Consider the following 10857-nt stretch of genomic DNA (forward strand, 5'->3'; position numbering starts at 1 on the left):
GTGGAATTTGAAGATAATATCGACAAAATTGAAAATCAGTGGCGATTATAAATCTTCGATTGAAGAATTTTTGCAAGAAACTAGCTGAACCTGCGCTCTCTACACAGCGCATTATTCGCATATGAGCATATATCGCCTTATCATTCCTTACAACATCTGTACATGTCTCTTTACAGACACAAGTTAAAGACGTATTGATTTAAAAATAGCCAAGGGGTATCATAAAGGGGGATTTTTCGATTATTTTTCTGAATATCTCGCACCGTTTGCAAGATTTGAGCCTACTTCCGGTTGGAGTTTCTAATTCATGTACGACCAGTGTTTTCTTTCTTCTTGCATGCAGTATGTAATAAGCAAATACATTACATACAAAATTACTATATTGTCAGTTCTATATATGGTGCTTATTGGGAAAAACACTCCCCACAAAAGTTCATCTTAGACTGGAGAAATGGTTATCCTTCCTTTTCCATTATTATTTGGCTATGAAACAAATGCCGGAGACATATACAACCGCTATATACAACAGTGTGGTGTTGGAATGTGTAATGATTAGGATGTGATGTTTTATTTTATTTTTTTGAAATTTCAACACTTCCAATGTACCCGTAAAAATGTACTAAAGAAATAGTGCCCATGTTTTTTAAATATTGAATTAGAACTGGACAATCTACATGAAATTTGCAATCGATCAGTGAAAACGTCATCTTTCTAGAGCCTGTAGTTTCTGAGATCTCATTGTCGAGAAACATATATGTGTATTTTAAAAGAGCTCCAAAGATGGCAGCACAATTCATTTGCATGTATTTCGGAGAAGACTTACTAAAGGCAAAGGCCTTTGAACAATAATTTAAAAGGATAAACTTTGTGAAAAATATTTATTTCAGTAATTTATTTAAACTACACTCTTTTAAAAATATTTGTCTTTGTTATAAACGTGAAATCACAAATAACCGTAAATCAAAGGTTTGAATGCTAAAATTATAGGTTAGAGCTCGGTCACTCGTAAATGTTACTGTAGTATTTTAATAGATAGTTAAATTGCCACACAGATGCCGGAGGAGGGCATATATTTTCAGAGTTGGTTGCTTGGCTTTTTTAAAAGTACAAGCTTCTAAATTCGAACGTAAAAATGAAGCGTTAAGGTTTTAGTATTTAAGTACTCGCACCCCCAGTTGCATAGCACTGCCCTAAGGAACATTACTGACATGCCTAGTACATTCCTGGCACATGCCAATGCCAAGTAAATGTGTCAAGTACATACACGGTACGTGATATACACATAATAGATACATTCCTCGGTATGTGTCATGCACGTACTTTTGGGCGGAAGTAACCTTATTCCTTACATGTGTATTTCACATGATTGCTCTATTCACGTACCTATCATGTACATTCCAATGTACCTCGAGGAACATTCTTTACACATGATCAGTATGTACTTGTGTTGGGTGGGCTGTTCAGCTGTCATTCGCTTCCCTCTCATGTTTACTCGCTCACACGTAGCGTACACTTGTCAGATACTATGACGAGCAAAGGGTGAAACTTTCATTGAGATTGAACGAGTTGTTTTCGTTTTATGCACACAGAGAAAAATGCATAATCCAGTCGGCATGTAAATGCTGTTTTTACCAGGTTACGCGCGTCACCACATTAAGTAATGTTGTTTCATCAGTAGTACGATCTACACCACCGTCCAGCGAAAATTTTGTATTGTGGGACCACCATTTCAAATCTAGAATTAACGCCATACTCATTTCGACGGTGGTAACTTAGGTATATAATGTTGTTACTACCTTCCTACGAATGTCCCCTCTTGGTTCTTTCTGAATCTGTGACTCCCTACCTTACGAGAGTAATAGTTTTTAACACGAAATCAATCATGTGAATGAAATTATCCAATCACAGCGAGTCTAGTTCGACGCCGAACTCCAGACTTGGCATGGTGTTCCCACCTGCTGTACTTTTATACATGAAATTACATTACTTAAGGAGCGTACCCGCGTAAATACGATGTATCCACACGGAAATCCTAGTCCTTTTTTTCTCAGTGCATCCTTTTTGCCAGTAACCTTAACTTAAATCTCAGTCGTTATTTCAAAGAACTTTCTTTCCAAAAAAATTTTGGTTAAATATCACATCTAGTTACATAGGCCTACATGGTTTTCAACAGACATAAAGATCATAATTCCGTTTACAGCAATTTAATATCTCAAACTATTCGAGAAATATGAAAAAATTGTATAACGTGATATGCTTAAAATGACGTATATGTGGTAACTTTTTAGAACTATTTTACTTACTGTGGTTCTTTAACTTCACAATAAATTGCAACAATAATTTTTGATATGTCTAATAACAAGAAGTTCTCGGAATTACATATTTTTCTTTAGCATTATTTACCGAACTTTAACAATTTTACCGTATCTTCAGAGCTGTTTGAAATATCAAATTGCTGTAAACGAGATTGAGATCTTCAACTCTATTGAAAGCCATCCATGCAATTGGATGAGACACTTATCTAAGCCAGCGTTTCTCAAAGTATAGACCGCGACCCATTTGTTAGTCACTGGCCGTTTTTTGATGGGTCGCGAGAATGCTTTTCCTTTTAATTATGAAGATTTTATTTTAATGCAGAAACATATGTTGTAAAGTAAGACTCATTCAGGAAATGAAAACTGGAAACGTTTGTTAATGAGGAGAAGAGTAAGTAATTACTCAAAGGCCTGCCCTGTTGTACACCCAGTGGAGGTGCTTTATTAGGATGGAAAGAGAGTGGGTCTGTCACGGGGTAGAGCATTGCGTTGGAAATAGTGTTAGCTCTGTGTTACGTTTCTATGAAAAAAATATAGAAATATGATTTACAAAATGTAATTGGTTTGGAAATTGAAGTAAAGTATCATTTCGTAGAATGGCAATGTATATTTGAATAAAATTTGGTGGGCCACAAAATACTTTTTAATATTTAATGTGGGTCGCGGTACTTTTTAATATTTAATGTGGGTCGCGCTAACAACAAGTTTGAGAACCACTGATCTAAACAGTTTTTCGAAATAGAGGCTTTTGGAAAAAGTCGAATGTTCAATCTCTTTTAACTCTGTTCATATTCATTCCAAGTTCGTCATATTATGATCATAATATTAGACACTAAAATACTTCGGATATGGATTGCTTCGTCTGTATCACTTGCATTATTACTGCTGTAGAAGCCATCAAAATTTGGATGTATATGGTACTGTAGAGTCTTTAGCTTGCAACACTGAATAGTGAATAGTAAATGTATCGTTCTGTTTTCGTTCAATATGTAGATTTGAAATGTATAATAACCTGACGTAATGCCATTTGAAAAAAAAAAAAAAAAAAAAAAAGACTTTTATGTTGAGTTGGCAGCACTGTTAACTTTGGTATCACAGAGTGTGCCGAACAATTAAACCTGCCATACGTCTTGTAAAAAACGGGACAGTCCCGATTTTGGACCCGAATGTCCCGCGTTCCGTAAATTTAGTGTTTTAGAAACATAAAATGCTTTAAAATATTAAAATATCGTTACGTTAGGTGAAACTCTTTCATATGATGCGCACTTCTTTCATACCAAACTTGTATTTAGTGAAAAATCCCATTTAAGGGGGAAATTCTTAAGCGATTCATTAAATAGGAGTTATACTGTACTTGTATATACTGTGTAGACTAAAAAGGATTATCTTCAACAAGACATATTTCGAGCGTAGACGAACAGTGTTCACATTCCGCAATTGCGAGATCCCGCGGATATCCAACCTAAGTTATTTCGAGTTTCTTCTTAATCTCATCAGAAATGAAAGGATCTTATATTTAAAAATAGACAACAATTTCACAGCAGTTTTATTTTTTTATTTGTGTCCAATGTAAATGGGCTTCACAGCTATATCAGAAACTCAGTGGCGGCTCTTGAGGAAAATCACATCAATAAAAGTAAAATTTTATCGATACAAGCTACGAGAAGAGATGTCACTTTATGTCCTAATTGTTGTATACAATAATTACAAAATTAGATAAGTTTATCCCCTTATCATATAGCAATAAAATTTGAATTTTTACCGATCTACTGCCCGCAATAGCAGCCGCTACAGAAACTGCGTGTTATTATATAATGTCATTGAGAGCAGGAGTATTTACAATCCAGGAGCTGAGTTGAATCAACGTCTATGGTCGTTTTGTAATGGGTTTAGTATTAAAAGCCATTTACTTCTGCACGAGGACTAATATCCAAGGGTAAATTTCGAGAATGTCTCAATAATTCTAAGTATAGGCTTACCCTATTTTCATCTGAACCGGATGTTGTTTGTGTTGATTAGTTAACTTGGCTGAACTATGACCCCAGAAAATTTATCTTTTTCCTGAAAAATGGAAAGAAATTAAGAAGTTTAGACTCAATATTAGTGCACGTGCTTTGATTGTAGTTGTAAAGCATGACCTTTCGTGCTGTGAATAACCCTCTAAGCTAAACTAGTTAACGAACACATCCCGTTGCGTGACTAAATGCAAACGGTTGATGTTTAATGTTAAGTAAACATCATATTTTAGCACTGTTGCCATATTCAGAAGTAAAAATTACATCACGCGAAGGTTGAATACGTAATTGCATATTTCTTTCATTTTTTTGCGGAAAAAAAAAATTAAATCTTTTGCGACTATTCTTCTGTGACACATATCATACGTCATACCCTATGTTATGACGTAGTCAAAGGTTAGGATGTGGTAAACCTTGACATCCACTTCAGCATGTAGTTTAGCTAACTGCACTAAGGAGGTCTGGAAAATAAAACGATTTTTCTATCAGAGTTACCTTCGTTCTTGCGGATTTCTTGATGTAACTTTCATGATTAACCCTGTAAAGCATTGTTGTTGCATTAAATGTATGAAACAGTAACATTCCTATCCACCTCCGACTTTCAAATCAGTCCTCTCAAAGCGGATAAATATTGTGTAAAACTTGTATTCGTTGAGTAATTGTTACAGGTATTTGATTAGATGCCACATGGTTAGAAATATGTGGAAGTAGATGCATGAGAGTATATATGTTAAAACTACAATATCCTTCTTTCATATAAACAGTGTTTGCTGTCTTTCAAGGCCAACAAAATAGTTATATTCTATATTATTTTCCGTGAATGAATCATCCTCTTGCTTTATGGTTATTTAATTACGTGTATATTACAGTCTCAGTTAGTACTAAGTGAGTATAATTAAAAAAGAATTGATAAGTAATAATTACTTTTGAAATATATAATAATCCAACGTCGAATTTCATACTAGGCAAACAAGACAAGACAAATTGACTAGGGTAGTAGGGTCGTAGAATTCAGAGGGAGCTGCAGAAGAAAACCAGTTGAGAATGCTCCAAGAGCATTGCCAGAACGAAATTAAAAAGAATGAGAGATGGAGAAGGAAGGATAATTGTGGTTGTTCCTACATGTAAAAGTAAATCTTCTTGTCCGCACTTTGTTCTGTTTCTCGCAAAAATTCGTAAAATATCATCTCTCTATGACTTACAGTTCCCGAGATATGGCTCCTTAAATCTCCCGAAATTTGATTTTTTTTTTTTTTGGTCAATATCTGGGGAACGGTGGCCAGTTGGCCAGTTGATCAGTTGCCACCGGTTACTATTTGGTACCAAAATATTCACCATCCTCTTAGGTATTGATCAACACCAATATGATCTACCTGTGACTTACGGTTCCCGAGATATGACTCCTTAAATCTCCCGAAATCGGAACTCTTTTTGGCCAATATCACGGGAACGGTAAGTCATAGAAAAATTATATTGGTGTTAATCAATACCTAAAAGGATGGTAAACATTTTGGTACCGATATTAATTGGTCGCCACTGGCCAAATCAATGGCCAATTGGGCAGTGGCCACTGGTTACCATTTAGCACCAAAATATATACCATCCTCTTAGGTATTTATCAGCACCAATATGATTTCTCTATGACTTAAATCTCATAATAAATTTGGCTCCTTAAATCTCTGAAAATCGACCATATTTTGGCCAATATCTCGGGAACGGTAAGAGTGACGCGAAATATTTAATAACTTTCTCAGATAGTTTTTGAGGCCCTATGCCTCGAAATGCAGGGTTCGAAATTGAAAAAAAAATCGCAAATAACAGACAGAAAGACATACAGACATAGAGAATTCAGTAACGAACAAAGTTCGTTGAAAATCAATATCTGGAAGATTTTTTCTGAGTTATTAACGAATTATGTAAACCCACAAAGATATATTTGTATACTAGAAAGTAAACGTATTATAAAAATAGTCTGTGAGTCGCATACTCTGACTAAAGCAAAACTGTCAAAGATATGCTGGGACGAGTTCATTATGGACAGCTTATCTCGGGATGGGTGAAGTGGTGAGTGAGAGACATCCTGCTATAAATTACTTAACGAGACGCAAGATGCCTAAATCCGCATTATAGTAAGGAAGTAACTTTTCAATATCAGCATTTAATGAGAAAAACATATCCAAAGATACTTGTACGCATCATTAAATTTCATCAAGCTGAACAAAATGATGGGGCGAGTGATAAATTTTCATGCGTAGTTTTCGAGAAAATCAACAAAAATTAATTTACTGCAGTATATATTATTTACGTTTTTCATTATGATACTACCACGACAACGATATGCTATGTGGTTAATGAGATATAGCCTAGCATTAAGATTAACTCTTAGGGTTTCATTTTTGTTTAATTGTAATATTGTCCAAAATCAGATTTAGGGTCATTTAGGGAGATATCGACACTCAAGAGATTTCGACACTTTTAAGGTCTGGCAAAGCTAGTGATCATACACGCACGCGAGAAGAAACATTCAGTACGTGGAAGGTTAGTGTCGGTTCTCAGTGACAAGTTGCATATACAGAGAAGTTAATTTTGCCTGTTACAAAGGAAGCAGAAACCTTTAAAATAGGTATAAAGCTTCATTTAAGAAAAAATATCCATGTTATAAGTTTCAGTACGTCAAAAATAAGATATAGCGGTAATATGTGTCGATGAAAGGAGGCAAGGGATTGGTATTATGGTAGAAATGAAATTTTTGAGTTTTACGTCCCATGGTTACTCCGGCTACGCTAAAGGAGACGGTGAAGATGAGAAATGAATGATATGGCGGAATAAAGAAAGTGGGAGGTTTCGGGAGAACCCCGAGAAAACCCACACACAGGGTGTTTGTCCACCACAAAGTTCACTTGGCAGGAGCAGGGTTTGAACCCGGAACCCCATACACCAGAGGTGAACGCTCCGGTATTATGATAGAATATACCCTCTGTATGCATGTGTGTCAGGCTGACACACACACTGCTTATTACAGTGACAACTCGCGCAGCTTTTGTTAATCAATACATTTAGGAGATAAATCAACAGTGATTGTAGGGAGATTTCGACATTTAGTTCCTTTATTATAAGGAAAGTTATCAGAAAACGGACTACCTTTTAGTTTATCTGACTACCTTTTGGTTTATCTTACTGTATACATCATAGGTTTAGGTTACATAGCAAACACGCTTTCTCAGCTTCTGTGTCATTTAGTCCGGTAAAGCCTAATGGTAAAATACGTTTGGTTTCAGATGAGCACAGTGCACGTCTCAAAGGTCCTGATGTATTAAAGAAAGCTCTAATACTGGTAAAGAAATGTTGTCTCCCACTACACAGTACTCAAAATTGCCAAATCTTTCTTCCGCAGTTCGTTTAAGAGAACTTTGTTCGTAGGATTACAAAATCTGTAAGAAGACCATGAGAGAGTCAATTTCAGTTGGAAGAAATTTGGATTCTTGGCATATGGATTCCGAAAATGATTGTGTTAAATTGGGATTTTCGATTATTGATTACTGTGGGTAGCAAATACTGAAAGCAATATGTTGGAAAACAGGTGTAAAACAAAGTTCGTTTCTAAAGAGCTTACATTGTTTCAGTGTTCCTCTTGTATTTCAACTCAGGTTGTAATGAATAGCAGCAAAGTTTACAAATAAGCCGCACGTAGATAGTACCAATCTTAGAGCTAGTATTTCATTGCGTTTTATGTTTCTTGTACTCCAAAGATGTGAAGGATTTCATTGTTTATATGGTGTCGACATCTCCCATAGCAAGTGTCGATTTCTCCCGCAAGATTTCTAAAACCTACCAATCCGCAGCAGTCCGTTTATGTGTTCTTGTACTTCGAAATACAACATTTTAGGGGAAGGTTTTGTGTTTCCTAGCTAGGACAAGGATTACTGTCAAGCTTATCGCTTTTGCAGAATAAAATTATCATAACTTTCGGAGTACTATCGACTTGTTTCTTAACGTGTCGAAAAGTCCCTAAATGGCCCTATATCAATAAATAGATGACATCGAGCTGAAAAAATGACATGCTTGAGGAAAAATTCTCATGTGTAGTTCTTGAGAAAGATAAGTTTCTATGGCGTTAAAAAGTGTCATTCGTTGCACACTTGTTTTAGTTGATAGGTTTTATTTTCCTGAAACATACTATATATGAAAAATATACTCTGTTAATTAGAGAGTGTATCCTTCGCTTGACTTCTCCTAATAGTGATATACATACTCATAACAGTGACGCACATACTACTTGGTAAAATTGTGTGTATCTAACAAAAGGGCCAATTTTTAGTTTGAAAATCTATGGAAAAGAAAGCTGGATCTCGAGCAGCGAAGACGTGTACCCTAAACATATAGCACGAGGGAGGTTTTCTATCAGTTTATATGGGTATATGACTAGACAGGAGTCACATAAGATTAGGCAATTTGTTTTAGAATCATCCTTAGAACCTTAGTATTTATAGAAATTCTAAAGTACGTAACCGGAATTTCACTTTTATTCTGTTAATAAACTACTATAAATCTGGTTTTGCCCTTTGGTATCTGGGTGATATAAGACACATGTAAAAGAAAACAAGGTTTATTAAAAAAAATCTAGAAAATGACAGGAGCAGAAATTTATTGTGATTGATATACATACCTTGGCTATTATTCGACGAAGTCACCATGATTCCCTAGACATTTCTGTTAGCATGACACAAAATTCCGTATACTCTTTTATGCAAATATATATACTGCCTGAGAGGGCAGCCAGTCCAGAACTGATACCTTAAACACCTCACTATTATTGAAACACTTCGATGCAAGCCACTTTTTCACGTTAAGAAAAAGAAAGAAGTTGCTGGGAGCAAGGTTGGGGTTGTAACACGGATGATTGAATAATTCCCATGAAAATTTTTGAATTTTGTCAACAGTAGTAACTAGCAGCTGTGTGTGGGCAAGTGTTTTCATGGGCCAGAAGAATTCCAGAGTGTACCATTCCTCTCTGCCGATTTTAAATGGAACGTTGCAGATTATTCAGTGTTTGGCAATACATATCTGCTGTGATTGTTCGTTCTGGTTCCAGGAATTCCACAAGAATCACACCTTTTTGATTTCAAAACACGGTTGTCAGAATTTTGTGAACTGATGGTGACACGCTCCTCTTTCGTCTCCACTGCGATGGAGTTACGTGATCTTCTTTTGATGCATCTTTTGTCATTATGAATGGACTTTCTTCTAAGCAGCCGAAGACGAAGAGTGGAGTAAGTATATAAAACAAGCAACGGGAAAAATAGACACGTTACACTGTGCGAATGCGGAAGCACTCGTGACAGGCGACGTGAACGGCCCGAGTCGCCAGATTAGGATGACATCCTAAGCAAGAAAACGCAAACGCTTCCAGATGCGGAATGGGAAGAGTCTGTACCCAAGGAATCGAACATATAAAGCTGAAAATATCTCGATAGTAACAAGATCACAAGGACCAAAAACAGTTCATAAATTAAGTTATTATTACAACCTGAAACAAAACAAATAAGTACAGAACATACATATGCATAATACATATATAAACTCACATGCAAAGATATTATCAAGACACATATTATCTGCGTTTACATATTAAGGTTTCCTATTTTCCTGGTTGTGGTTGCTTTCCAGTGATTCATAAAATTCATCATGAAACTAGGACGACAATCTGCATCATAAGGTAAGTATCCTTTGTTAAACTTTAGAATAGTAAATGTGATATATATATACAGTTTAGTAACAAAGCTCGTAATTGTAGTTATTATATTTGTAGATGTTTTAAGCAAGTATCTCTAGGTATATGCTAGTATTATTAATAATTTGATTTTATATAGATTATTATCTTAAGGTACTCCATAGTTAAGTTTTTTTTTCTTTTTACTTTGTGTTGACTATCCTGAAGAATGAATAATTCCTCATTGCGATAATAATTATGTGGATAAATAATACTCTTTTGTATGCTTTAGTTTCTTAGACGTATTTCAGTGTTATTTTGTTTTATAACTTTAAGGGGTATGTTTAGTACAAGGGGTCCAGAAGCACGCAAAAAACACAAAATTTACAGGAGAAATGAGTGATGCAAGTGCTTAGATGTAACATAACATAACCAAATCTAACCTAACCTAACACAAACTAACGTAAGCTAACCTGAACTAACCTAAACTAACGTAATATTAGTAGAAATAAGCGAAATTCTATGATTTTTTGGAAAATTATGCGGGATTCCTACACTAATATAACGTAAACTAAACTAACTTAACGTAACCTAAACTTGCCTAACCTAACTTAAACTAACCAATCCTACCCTAAACTAACCGAATGTGAACAGAAATTACCAAAATTTGTAACATCGTTTAGAGAAAAGAGCTGAACCCCTTCTGCTAAACATAGGCCAACTTTAATTCTTTATATTTGTATTTACTTACATTTTTTCCTTTCATTAAATGTTATGTACTTAACTTTAACTACTCTCATCGATAATAAACTTGCTT

The sequence above is a fragment of the Thermobia domestica genome, chromosome 13 (genome assembly GCF_964235325.1).
Source record: "Thermobia domestica chromosome 13, izTheDome1.hap1.1, whole genome shotgun sequence".
Classification (NCBI taxonomy): Eukaryota; Metazoa; Arthropoda; class Insecta; order Zygentoma; family Lepismatidae; genus Thermobia; species Thermobia domestica.